Source organism: Chrysemys picta, chromosome 1 (genome assembly GCF_011386835.1).
Source record: "Chrysemys picta bellii isolate R12L10 chromosome 1, ASM1138683v2, whole genome shotgun sequence".
NCBI classification, from domain to species: domain Eukaryota; kingdom Metazoa; phylum Chordata; order Testudines; family Emydidae; genus Chrysemys; species Chrysemys picta.
The window spans coordinates 118,045,577-118,060,168 of NC_088791.1; the positions used below are offsets into that span (position 1 = coordinate 118,045,577).

The following is a 14,592-nucleotide window of genomic DNA, read 5'->3' on the forward strand; positions in this document are numbered from 1 at the left end:
GGTGGCTTGAAACCAAACCATTGATTGAAGTCTAGGCCCATGTCTATTATCCTTGTCTCATGTGACACTAAAATTTTTTTTTTTTTTCCAGGGCTAAGGGGAAATGAACCTGGAGAGAGACAGAGTGATTGATTTATTTTTACAGAGAGCAGTGGATATATTGTAAAATATTTTGTCCCTCTTTGACCCTCACTTTTCATTTAGTCAGTTTCACCAGAGTGAGAAGGAAATGAGGGCATGATTATATGAATAAATATAAGCAAGGCAACTGAGAACAGGTATGAGCTTTAAAAATTACTAGGTTATTTGCACATAATTACATCCAATATTCACATTATGGTCAGAAGGCACATGGTACTAATTTGTGAATGATATTGCTATCTCTCTCTCTCTCTCTCTCCTTAGCACTTGTGTTTATTTTAATCACGCATGCATAGCAGGAAGCCTTTATGTGAGATCTCATCTGCCCATGAAGTTATTAAAAAGCTCTTGATAGAGGGGTGGGGACACCAGAGATTTGCCCTACCTATCACTATGTGCACTATGCCCTGCCCTTCCCTTTTCCCCGATCCTTCCATGAAGCCCCAGGGAAGTTCAGCGAGATCAATCAAAACACAGGGCCCATAATTGTGCCTGGTCCTTGTACTTGCCTAGCAAGAGGTACAAAGGCCCGTTGGATCCCTCTCCCACATAAGGGCCAGGGACCATATGACCGCAAGCTAGAAGCCAGAGATTTGGAATGAGAGGCCGAGACCTTGCCACTCTTTTCTCTCCCCCCTCCCCCCCCCCCCCCCCCTGAAAAAAAAATGTTCCTGTGAATGTGCAATGCGAGCACAGGACAGCTGAAGGCTCCACGCTGCCCAGCCAAATAGTCTGCAACAGTGTGTACTCTTTTGAACTTCTGCAAAAATTCACGTCGTTTAACTTCCTACTTGGCTCACTTTCAAGGGAATGCAGAGCTCTAACCCAGTCCTCCCTTTAGAATGCACAAGGGACTGACCCACAAATATATTTCAGCTAGAGGCACAAACTCTACATACACAAGCCATCGGCAGGGGTGAGCAATAGAACCTCATTATAGTCAGAATAATTGTCATCACAAAGGAGGAACAATAACAGAACTGAATAATTTTTCCCTGTTACTACTGCAGGCAATGGGAGGTACCGGCATGAACACAGTGAATAAACCAGCAGAAATGCTAGCTTGCCTGGTGTACTTTTTAACCCTTTACAGGTAAAGCAAGTAAAGAACAGCTACCAAGAGGGATTTTACAGCTAACTGGCTGACTGGGGAGCTATCCCCCCACTTTATTTATCACACCTGGGCTATAGTGACTGAACCAAATGTAAATCATAATCAGACCAGGATAAATTTGGAGAAACTCCACCCACATTTATAGAATTACTCCAGATTTACACTGATGTAGTTGAATGCAAGGTAAAACTTTATAAAACACCTAAGTGATTAGGAGCCCAAGCCCCATTGACTTTCAATGAGACTTCGACTCCTGAGGACTTAAATAACTTTTGAGGACTTGCATAACTGTTGCTCCTAAGTCAGCTAGGTACTTTTGAAAATGGTATCCTTTGTTCGCAGAGCCAAGAATTTGTCTGTACCTATTTAGTAGATTTGTGGGAACTTGTTTACATGTCCTAGCAAACGATCACAGACTATTCCCACCCTGTACTATAAATGGCAGTTTGCAGACTGATCTGTACAACTAATGAAGTGCGCATAACGGACTGAATATACATCAGTGGCCCAATTAGAGGAGATGAAAATCACTGATAATGTTGCACCTTTTCCCATCCACTTTGTGATTTCTTCAATACACGGGGTTCTTATGTGGGGGAGGGGAGCGGTAAGGAGGAAGAATTATTTAGCGCTCTCTTTCGAGGTGAAAGATGATATGGGAAGCTTTACTCTCGCTGATCAGTTTCAAGATTAACTTTTTACTTAAAAATATGCTGCTCAGGCTACTTCCAAAGTGACTGAGCTCCTATTAAATGGCGTAATTAGGATGGATGGAGTAATGGCTGGAGGTTTCCTTGAGCATGGTTGCTGCTATTGTTGTGTGTGTTATGTAGTGAGGTGCAGGCCTCAAAAAGTTGGATGTATGGCTTGGTTTGGATACATATTGGAGAAGATGCTTCTCTGAATGTACTCCAGTTGCTTTTGTCTGGAAATCTGGAGCAACATGGCTGATGACCAGTATGCTTTGGTTTTATGCAGTCCCAAGAATGCTTTGGTTTTATGCAGCCTGTCTCATGTTACTTTCCTACATCTCAGTTGCAGAAGAGAGAGCCATGTCTTTGTGAAGAACCAAATAGTGTTCTCTCTGCCATCTGCCAAACTCTACTGCTTCCAGGTACCAGTCTAATTTTCCCAAAACCTCTCTCTTGCTCTTATTCAGTCTTCAACATTACTTTCAGGCCACTCTCCCTTCATCAATGGGCTTTCAGCTCTAGTCAACGTTATTGGTTTACTGAATCTGATGACTCCTAGACACCATTGACTGATTCTATCATGATTGCACTGCACTTTCGTTGCTAATGCTGTTTTCAGGCTACTTCCTCTCTTCACCTATTGCTGCATTTGGTGTACTTACTAGAGATTGAGATGCTCAAATTTTCTTCAGGGAGCTATTCCAAAGCAGATGATGCGATAAAGGGTGCTTGAAGTTGGGAAGTGTCTTTGGGAAATCTCTCACTTGTGGTGATCAAGTGGGTTTTGAAGTTTCCTGAAAAGCAATAGCTTATTTCAGAAATAACCATGGTAACAAGATGAAGACAGTGGGTTGAATTTTGCTCCTATACTAGTGTCAATCCAGAGTAGCTTCACTGAAGCCAAAGGAGCTACTTCGGATTTACAGTGATGCAAATGAGAACAGAATTTGGCTAAGTGAGAAGAGAAATGTATGAATATATGTGTGTCTAAAAACTATCAAATTAGCACACTTGTGCAGGTTGAAACACTCAAGCGTAGAAGATCCAGTCCTGATTCCATTGAAGTCAGGAGCAAAACTTCCACTAGAAGCAGGATCAGGTCCAAAATTAGGACAAAAGAAAAATGTCCTTTTGTTTGCTTTAGTTTTTGTTCTTAAGTCTTACTGCTGGTTCTGCTGAATCATAAGTCTCTTGTCTCCGCTATAAGAACTTTTTCCTGGATCAGAGATTCAGAAAATGAAATTTATTACATTCCTCAAGTGTAGTTCATCTCCAATAAAACTCTGTTTCAACCATTCAACTTTCCAGATTGTAAACTTGAAAAAGAGATTCTTTTCTTCTAGAAGTATAAAATCTCAGGTTGCAAATAAACTGTATAAGGTTAACATTTGGCACTCTGTGGAGATGGATAAGCCATTCTCTTTTGCCCTTAGTCTTACTTCATAGTGAAGCAAAACTGACACAATACATCAGAAACCACAACTTTTTCATGAAATGCAATCTGACTTGACTGAAGTTTAACCAAGTACAATCTCAGTCTCATGGGATGAAAGAGAAAACACAGAAATGGAAGGAGTGACCAAAAAAAAGTAGTAGTCAGAAGGGGAAAAAAAACAAAACCAACTGTACATATACCCTGGACTATGGTACTTGGTTGGGAATGGGAAACTTCAGTGATGTGTATATAATGAGAGAGAGGAAAACTCCACAATGGAGCTATGATCATTCAGACCAACTGAGGATCTGCCCCATAACTGTCATGACCTATGGATCTCAAACATGGGTCTGCAGGGTTTATAGGAGCAGCCATGCTCCAACCCTCCATCTGGCAGCCCGCTGAAGCTTGCTTACCCTGCAACTATGAAGCCCAGCCCCAGTTTGAGGCTCCACCCTGTAGTCGTAGTGGCAGAGTCCTGGAGCAGCTGATTGGTCTGCTGGCCCTATTTAAGCCAGCAGCAGGAACAGGACAACATCTGAACAACTGGGCTTCACCCTATTCTGAGCTATATGCCTTGTGCTTTCTGCTCCCCTCGCTTCATTTCCTAGCATCCTGACCTGACATGACTCCTGGCCTCTGATTCGTGGTTCTGACACCCTGGTTTCTGACTCATGGTTCTGATCCTCAGTTTGTTTCCTGCTTCTGACTTCCCAGTATCCTGACTCAGCTGACTCCTGTCTTGTGACTGCAGATTCCCGTTCTCACTACTGGGTCTGGCCGCCCACGACCCAGCAGTGACAATAATGTTCAGATCCAGGTCTGAATTATCCCAAGATTTGTGGCCACTCAGGTCCAGGCTTTTTAACTATAGCCCACGAGTTCACAGGCACTAAATTTTGAGTAGTTTTATGAGGTTTTTGCACCAGGGCCAATGCTAGAGAGAGGTTATTGGACTCGGTTATCTATTGATGTGTTCTAGAATTAAATATCCTAAGTTCATTTGAATTAGACAGAAAAATGTGCCATGTGCAGAAGTAATACGGTGTGCAGACTGACAGAAAAAATCAGTTAATTTCATTCTATTTGACATTTGTCATTTATTCTGTTCTCGCTTGCTCACCTCCAAACACACAAACTAGCTTGCTCCAAGCAAATAGCTAGTTATTAAGGTTCGAAAGAGAGGAGGCGAGATTCTACAACCTCAAGCTTCTTAAAACAAAATAAAGATGCACTTAAAATGCATTACACCCCTTTATTCCACAATTGTCTCCATTAAATTAGAATCCTTTCACGAGCATGTGAACGTCCACTGTAGTACAGAGATTTTGCCATTAACTTCACTAGGGAGCGGGATTGGGCCCTAAATTATTAGGTAAAGGATATGTCCAGTTCCTAGTGCACAGGTGTAGACGTAACAGAAAATCGCTAATTTGCCCCATTCCAAGATGAAATAGGCATGAAGACTGAATTACATACTTGTTCATTTGGGGTAGATTGGAGAAGAATTGAAATCTGGAACCTCAGGATCCAGATACAGGACTGTTCTTGAGATAAGATGGGAAAGTTTGCACAGCTGCTGCTGTTCACTTACTGCTTCTTCGGATAGAGAATGTCAGCTGGGCACTTTTCATGAGCGTTATATTCATTTAAACCAATTTTTGAAAAACCCTATGTTTGTTTGTTTAGCTTTAAATCAGAATAAAAATTGTGCCTACAAAAAAGCTCTAGGTGTCCTAACTCTTATTTAGACTCTCAGCCCTAAATGATATGTACAAATCATGAATTATTTTAGCCAGCCAATACGATAAGAGTCCCTGGAATTCCCTCTGGATCATACCCTCAACCTTCCCCATTTACCCCATCAAATACATGGATATTGCAGCCAGCTTGGAAGGTTAAGTTTAGGCTATCATGGACTGAGGTGGGAGGAGCAAGTTCCAGGGTCCTGAGGCCTCCAAAAAGGGCATCCAGCCAACAGCTCCACTCTTAAAATGACGGGGGAGTGCTCTGCTGGTAGGAGCTGTGACAGTATGGGATGGGGAGAGATGCAGTCGCTCAGGGAGGCATGTTCAAGGCCTTTGCATTCAAGGAGCATTGCGAGAGCACCCTTTAAAATACTGTCCATTTTTTATTTCATTATCTTCAGCATTTTCTTCTCTTGCATACGTGACACACACACGCACACCAAGATGCAGTATATCAGGTCAGTCAGAGAGCAGGAAGTTTTAATGCAAGGTTTTTGCTTCCTCCTGCATATGCAATTCTCACTCCTGAACTGTTAGGAGCACTGTCAACCTAGTATCTTTCACAAGCAGTAAACTTGCATATTTTATTATTTTTACAGGGAACTGGCTTTTTTTAACCTTTTGATCACAAAAACATATTTAGAAAAAAAAACCTTTCCTCCCTTCATAAAAAAAAAAATCAATCCAAGAAATAATTTCAAGTTTACTGCACGCATCCGCAATTGCCTGATCTCTGATTTACTGAAAATCTCAGTTAAATGAAGTCATGTGCCCTAAGAGTAATTTATAAACGTGCATTTCACTCCCACTTATCCACAATGTTAATTTTCCCAGCAATTTCACATATACCCAAAATCTTTTAGAAAATAAGGACTGCACTATTACTATTTCAGTCAGAGTAAATAAAAACTGGTAGAGAGGGTGGACATCGCTGTTTTCTAAGAATGTCACTTGTTTTAGTCCCAAATTTTGCACGTTCTATTGGGTAGAGATTCTACACGGCTTTAAGTCTATCTTTTACTGGGGCAATACAGCCCTTCATAGTGCCCACTGTAGGTTGATGATTTCAATGGAATAACCTGACTTAAATCTTCCAACCGTTTAAAAAAAAAATTGCTAGCCCTAATCTTTCCCATAGAGAAGATTCTGATTAACTTCTTGTGGTGACTCAATCCATTTTGTGCTACATTTCCTTATGTTTGATTACTGTTCTTTAGTGATAGCACGTCAGCTATGTTCCATGGCATTACTGACTGGTACTCTCTTTTCCCTGCTGAATTATTGGGTAACTCATCATATATATTATTATTTTCACGGCTTGTCTTCTAAGTTTTTATTATCATATGCACCTAACCCATTGTACAAAAAATGGGTAGGAGGAATTCATTCATGGTGTCAGATAGCAATCATCTAAAATATGAGCTAGTACCCTTTTGTAAGTATGTATTTTCACTCATTTTAAGTGCTGTTACTGATCAGAACTTTTTGAGAGTACAATATTTTTCTGTGTGCATTTTTTGCATGTAACCTGCTGTAAATTGTCAGAGCTGGGTCCATTGAAGCAAATGGTACTATGACAGTTTACACCAGCTGTGGATATGCCCCCCAGGTATCTGGATTGTCTTTCAAGTGAAAATTATAAACCACAGAAATGATTTTGCTCCTATAAATTATATGCTGTCAACTCCCACACTTTCTTTAGAATCTCAGACTTGAAATTATTTTATTTTATCCCACTGAAATAGGAAATATTGCCAAATAAAAAGACAATTGTATATGATGTAATTTATTTAATTATAAGGAAACCATTCAAAAATAAAATGTGCACATCTACATAGCAATCTAGTACTGCATAGGTCATGTACTGGGAGCAGTGCCACTGGGAGGCCATTTTATTCTGTTCTTTTTTCGCCTTAATACATACTGGCAGCTTTTCTTAAAACAACTCTTTCATTTCAGCTTTCTACGTAATTGTTCTGTTTTGGCTGGTTAGTAACATTAGCTGAAATACCACTTCTTATCTTCAGTCTCACTTCTGGCTGTTGTCCACTTCTCAGTTACTCCTCTAAGTCCTCTGGCTTCTTAAACTGCTTGAAGAAAGCATGTATAGTGCTTTACTGTCGTCTTCTTGCTTTTGCTGCTTTTTCAGTAGTAGTCCCACAGTTGCATCAGTAAGGCATTTTACACCCTCTTGTCAATAACTATAACATGGATAGCGGCGGGGCTTTGACTGCATGACAGTTGCTTGGAGGACTCCGCTTACGTCACTTGCAGAGCTTCACAGGTATAGATAACGAGTGTCTCAACGTTTATCTTCTGCTATCCCTAGAATACTTGTGTGCTCACTAATGTATCCTGCTGTCACATAAGTGTTATCCCAAGGTGTTATTTAATGGCACTGACAGCAAGAAATATTCCTTTTCCCCCCCACCCTACTTGTGGAGTTTTTAATGGGTGCCGTGTGGGAATTTGTCTTCTCATTAGGAGTGAGAGAGATTTTTAAGGAATTGCTGCAATATGTCTCCTTGTATTCTTAATTTTTTTCCCAGTAAGAACCTGGAATTACTCGTGTTATGTAGTCCATCAAGACTTTTACGATTCTCAGAACAGGATATGCTTTTTATTCAATTGTTCCAGCTCAAGTCTTGCATACCAGAATGATGAGTATAACCAACCCTAGAGAGACAGACACACAGAAGTTCTATAGGGCTAAGCAAACCCTTTCTTCTCATGTACCTTCTTTGTGTGATATACCACAGTGTGGCATTCGCTCAGTCCCATTTTAGGCCAAAATGAAGTCTTTCCAGTCCAACTTTTCATTAGTGTTTTGTTTGATTTCTGGATTTAAACTGTTTTGAAAAACTCTGCAAGACCATTTCTGTGGAGAGAACGAAACAAATCCTCATCACACTGTATGAAAAAAACATGATGAAAGTTTTTTGGTTAGCCACCAATTTCTTTTCTCATGCTTACAGTCTCAGATTATAAAGCTATCATCTGGCATTTTCACATGTGCTAACTAATTGCCATGCAGTTGACAAATAGCACATTTATAAATTCTGGAGGATGGCGTGGATTGCACTCTCAGCAAATTTTGAGATGACACTAAACTGTGAGGCATGGTAGATACTCTGGAGGGTAGGGATAGGATACAGAGGGACCTAGACAAATTAGAGGATTGGGCCAAAAGAAATCTGATGAGGTTCAACAAGGACAAGTGCAGAGTCCTGCACTTAGGATGGAAGAATCCCATGCACATCCCTGTGGTGGGAAGAACATCTCAACAGCCCAACACTGTGGCATTTAATTTCAAAAGGGGGAACTATGCAAAAATGAGGGGGTTAGTTAAACAGAAGTTAAAAAGTACAGTGACTAAAGTGAAACCCCTGCAAGCTGCGTGGGTGCTTTTTAAAGACACCATAATAGAGGGCCAACTTCAATGTATACCCCAAATTAAGAAACACAGTAAAAGAACTAGAAAAGAGCCACCGTGGCTTAACAACCATGTAAAAAAAGCAGTGAGAGATAAAAAGACTTACTTTAAAAAGTGGAAGTCAAAACCTAGTGAGGCAAATAGAAAGGAGCATAAACGCTGCCAAATTAAGTGCAAGAATGTAATAAGAGGAGTTTGAAGAACGGCTAGCCACAAACTCCAAAGGTAATAACAAAATGTTTTTTAAGTATATCAGAAGCAGGAAGCCTGCTAAACAACCAGTGGGGCCCCTTGATGATCGAGATACAAAAGGAGCGCTTAAAGACGATAAAGTCATTGCGGAGAAACTAAATGGATTCTTTGTTTCAGTCTTCACGGCTGAGGATGTTAGGGATATTTCCAAACCTGAGCTGGCTTTGTAGATGACAAATCTGAGGAACTGTCACAGATTGTAGGGTCACTAGAGGAGGTTTTGGAATTAATTGATAAACTTAACATTAACAAGTCACCGGGATCAGATAGCATTCACCCAAGAGTTCTGAAAGAACTCAAATGTGAAGTTGCGGAACTATTAACTAAGGTTTGTAACCTGTCCTTTAAATCGGCTTCTGTACCCAGTGACTGGAAGTTAGCTAATGTAACGCCAATATTTAAAAAGGGCTCTAGAGGTGATCCCAGCAATTACAGACCGGTAAGTCTAACGTCTGTACCGGGCAAATTAGTCGAAACAATAGTTAAGAAAATTGTCAGACACCTAGAAAAACATAAACTGTTGAGCAATAGTCAACATGGTTTCTGTAAAGGGAAATCGTGTCTTACTAATCTATTAGAGTTCTTTGAAGGGGTCAACAAACGTGGACAAGGGGGATCCAGTGGATATAGTGTACTTAGATTTCCACAAAGCCTTTGACAAGGTCCCTCACCAAAGGCTCTTATGTAAATTAAGTTGTCAAGGGATAAAAGAGAAGGTCCTTTCATGGATTAAGAACTGGTTAAAAGACCGGGAACAAAAGGTAGGAATTAATGGTAAATTCTCAGAATGGAGAGGGGTAACTATTGGTGTTCCCCAGGGGTCAGTCCTCGGACCAATCCTATTCAACTTATTTATAAATGATCTGGAGAAAGGGGTAAACAGTGAGGTCGCAAAGTTTGCAGATGATACTAAACTGCTCAAGATAGTTAAGACCAAAGCAGACTGTGAAGAACTTCAAAAAGATCTCACAAAACTAAGTGATTGGGCAGCAAAATGGCAAATGAAATGTAATGTGGATAAATATAAAGTAATGCACATTGGAAAAAATAACCCCAACTATACATACAATATGATGGGGGCTAATTTAGCTACAACAAGTCAGGAAAAAGATCTTGGAGTCATCGTGGATAGTTCTCTGAAGATGTCCACGCAATGTGCAGAGGCGGTCAAAAAAGCAAACAGGATGTTAGGGATCAGTAAAAAGGGGATAGAGAATAAGACTGAGAATATATTATTGCCCTTATATAAATCGATGGTATGGCCACATCTCGAATACTGCGTACAGATGTGGTGGTCTCATCTCAAAAAAGTTATACTGGAACTAGAAATGGTTCAGAAAAGGGCAACTAAAATGATTAGGGGTTTGGAACGGGTTCCATATGAGGAGAGATTAGAGGCTAGGACTCTTCAGCTTGGAAAAGAGGAGGCTAAGGGGGGATATGATAGAGGTATATAAAATCATGAGTGATGTGGAGAGAGTGGATAAGGAAAAGTTATTTACTTATTCCCATAATACAAGAACTAGGGGTCACCAAATGAAATTAATAGGCAGCAGGTTTAAAACAAATACAAGGAAGTTCTTCTTCACGCAGCGCACAGTCAACTTGTGGAACTCCTTGCCTGAGGAGGTTGTGAAGGCTAGGACTATAACAGAGTTTAAAAGAGAACTGGATAAATTCATGGTGATTAAGTCCATTAATGGCTATTAGCCAGGATGGGTAAGGAATGGTGTCCCTAGCCTCTGTTTGTCAGAGGATGGAGATGGATGGCAGGAGAGAGATCATTTGATCATTGCCTGTTGGTCCACTCCCTCTGGGGCACCTGGCATTGGCCACTGTCGGTAGACAGGATACTGGGCTAGATGGACCTTTGGTCTGACCCAGTACGGCCGTTCTTCTGCTCTTATGTATGTTCTTATGTTACAGACTAGGGACCGAATGGCTAGGCAGCAGTTCTGCAGAAAAGGACCTAGGGGTTACAGTGGATGAGAAGCTGGATATTAGTCAACAGTGTGCCCTTGTTGCCAAGAAGGCTAATGGCATTTTGGGCTGTGTAAGTAGGGGCATTGCCAGCAGATGGAGGGATGTGATCATTCCCCTCTATTCAACATTGGTGAGGCCTCATCTGGAGTACTGTGTCCAGTTTTGGGCCCCACACCACAAGAAGGATGTGGAAAAATTGGAGAGAGTCCAGCGGAGGGCAACAAAAATGAGTAGGGGGCTGGAGTACATGACTTATGAAGAGAGGCTGAGGGAACTGGGATTGTTTAGTCTGCAGAAGAGAAGAATAAGGGGGGATTTGATAGCTGCTTTCAACTATCTGAAAGGGGGTTCCAAAGAGGATGGATCTAGACTGTTCTCAGTGGCACCAGATGACAGAACAAGGAGTAATGGTCTCAAGTTTCAGTAGGGGAGGTTTAGATTGGATATTAGGAAAAACTTTTTCACTAGGGGGTTGGTGAAGCACTGGAATGGGTTACCTAGGGAGGTGGTGGAATCTCCTTCCTTAGAGGTTTTTAAGGTCAGGCTAGACAAAGCCCTGGCTGGGACGATTTAGTTGGGGATTGGTCCTGCTTTGAGCAGGGTGTTGGACTAGATGACCTCCTGAGGTCCCTTCCAACCCTGATATTCTATGATTCTAAGTTAATGTGTGGAATGTACAACTAGCTATACTAATGTCAATTTACATATTGTCTAGATACAATTTTTGTTTGTGATTAGGATTAATTAATTCATTTCTTAATTGTTCGGCATAGAGAAATTAAAGGTACAATCCAAAGTCCTTTGAAGTCAATAGAAAAATTCCTATAGACTTTAAGGGGCTTTATATCAGGCCTTTTAATGCAATGGTGGTCAACTATATTGTGGTTCCAAATTAAAATGTATTTAAAAAATACACAGATGCAATTCAGTAAAAGATGGATATAAAAAGGTGCTTTACATTTATCTTTATGCATATAGCTTTTAACATGCTGCAGGGAAGAGCTGTATGTGAATGTACCTATTTTTTTTTTTTAAGTAGGTTAAAAAGATTATTCGGGTTGTAAAGTCAAGCACTCATAAGTCAGGAAGTGCCAGAATTAAGGTTGCCTATGCAACCTTAATCCATCCCGCTGTCCATTATGCTACATTCTTTAATTACATGATCCCATATTGTTTCTCTCCCCCCCCCACGCCCCCATGCACAGGATGAGCTGTGCTCACTTTACAAGCAGCTATTCAATATTCCTCCCCACTCCCCCATTGTCAATGTGTGGGCCTAGGCCTTATTTACTGCACACTATTCTGAAGACAATTATTAGTTTCCTCATGGGCTTTTCTGTGGGGCTCGTTACTACAGCATCAGAGTGCTTCACAAACATTAATGACAGGTTTCAGAGTAGCAGCCGTGTTAGTCTGTATCCGCAAAAAGAAGAACAGGAGTACTTGTGGCACCTTAGAGACTAACAAATTTATTAGAGCATAAGCTTTCGTGGACTACAGCCCACTTCTTCGGATGCATATGCACGAAAGCTTATGCTCTAATAAATTTGTTAGTCTCTAAGGTGCCACAAGTACTCCTGTTCTTCTTTTTACAAACATTAATGAATTTATTTTCACATGCCTCTGTGGCATGTGGGGGCATTATTATCCCCACTTTACTGACCTTCTCCTTCACTACACAGCGCTGATTCATCTTCAAAGCGGGTCCATCCTATGCACTGAAAGAAGCGGGGGGAATCTATGGAAAAAATAGTATGTGATCCATGTAATTAAAGTCTGTATCAGAATGCTTACACACACAGAGGCTAAATTAAGGTTGCATAGTTAACCTTAATTCTAGCATTTCCTAACTTTAGAGTGCTTGGCTTTGCAACCTTAATAGTCTTTTAATGTTATTTTTGTGTGTATAATATAGTATAATGAGAGACAGAGACCCCTAAACTGAAACTATAGCATCAGTAGCAACTTTGGCAAAGAACAGGATCTGAACCTTACAGTTTGGGCTTTGCTCTCTAATGGGCTGAATTGAAATACCAAACCCAAACAACCCAAAACACTGAAGAGAAGAATTGCAATTTACAGACAAATCTGGCTCTGGACTCCACTGCCTGAGCTCATTTCTGAAGTCTGTCTGAATGTTTTTTTGTTTTTGTTTTTTTAGTTGCTGGGCAGTCACTTTCTCTTTGGTGTGCGTCTGGGTGCAAAACCCTTTTAAAACATTAGATAGCAACCAAGGGAACTTTATTTAAATATCATAAGAACATTACAGCAGAAACAGGGTCTCTGTTGAGGAGACCAGACTACACTGTAGGGAAGATCAGAAACCATGCATGGTGAGAAGACAGACAGCACAAAAGGGAAACCTGTGCAAGTTAATGTTAGTCGTCATTAACTTGTCCTAGAGGTTCTGTCAGGGAGAAACAAGTGAGGCCTAGCTGGCTCCAAGCCAACCACTTCGGCACCCATTGAGTCTGTAGGTTGTGGGAGTTGAGGCCTTCTACAGGGTTAATGTCACAGTGTGACTTGGCCTCCCCGTGAGAAAGAGAGCAGAGTCCAGTGCATCTGGACTTGATGACCTGCTGCTCAGTGGGGTTGGCACCTGGGCCTTATAAAAGGGAAAACAGCTGCAGGTGATTGGGAGTGATGTCTGCAGATATCGTAGGGAGTAAGATGGATATTGCAGGGCCCTGAGTCAGCAGGGAGAAGACATCAGAGGGGAAGGCCTATGAAAGAGGCTCAACTCCAAGCAAGAGGTGCAGGGAGAACATGATGACAGACCCCCAGGGAGGAGGAGCTGTGCCCCAGCTTGGACTGAAGAAGAAGAGGGTTGGAACTCTGAAGGGAAGACAGACCGCAATGGAGGAGGGGCCGGGCCCAGCTGAAACTGGAATGAAAACCTTGTAGGTTTGAGCTTTCTTTTGAAAGACGTTGTGCTAGATGTAATAAATAGGACACCAGAAGGTGGAATGTTTTGAACATGTGACCTGCATGGATTTTTTTAAGGGAGCCTGAGCTAATGAGAAATTGAGGCTGGCTCAGCACAGCCACACTTGGTCATCGGGGGCACTACAGGGCATGCATGCTCATTTACAGGTGACAATCCCCTTTCTATTCAACACACCACAGCGTACCCTCAGTTGATATCCAGATAATGTCGAGGAACATTTAGCCTTTGAGTTTAGTGCTCCTTTGAGTTTAAAAGGCTTTGAGGTATGTAATTCCACTTTGATATATGTAATTCCATGTTCCTTTTAGCGTCTGTGTTCAATTACAACATGGGATACTCTTCTGTGAAGCAAGTTAACAGCAATTTCCATCACCAAGGTTTCAAAGTGTGGCAGCAAGTTCTAAGATTAAATTCACTTAGGAAAAAATGGCTATATGCTCTTTCTTAAAATAGTCTAACTGGGCAGAGGTTTGTGGATTTTAAAAGGCATTTGAGAGGTTGTCACAACCTGTAGTTGTGGATGTTCAGTGGAGATCTTCTCTTCTATAAATAAAGGCATGAATCAACAGGTGCCGGGGTTTCAGATTATGTGGAGCATTGTAACTCGACATCTTGGGAAAAATTAGTAAATGACTCCAGTGCCAAAAAGGAGCAAAATGTCACTTGTAAAGTAGGGGGATGCTTAATTTTGAGGTTCAGACGTCAATCACAACTCTTGCTTCACAGGCTCATGGAGACAAAGACAACTCAGAAGTGATACATTAAGTCTATGGTGGGGGTCGGAGGGAAATTGCAGGACCTGAGGAAGGGCCACTTACTTTTGTTTTGTTTTGTTGGCATTGGCCCT

The 14,592-nt window shown here is 41.2% G+C and overlaps 1 long non-coding RNA gene across 2 annotated transcripts in view; it reads left to right on the forward strand.

Annotated features, from left to right (window-relative positions):
* LOC135975753 (uncharacterized) overlaps positions 1 to 14,592 on the forward strand; it is a 119,004-nt gene that overhangs the window by 13,709 nt on the left and 90,703 nt on the right. The window lies entirely within an intron of this gene.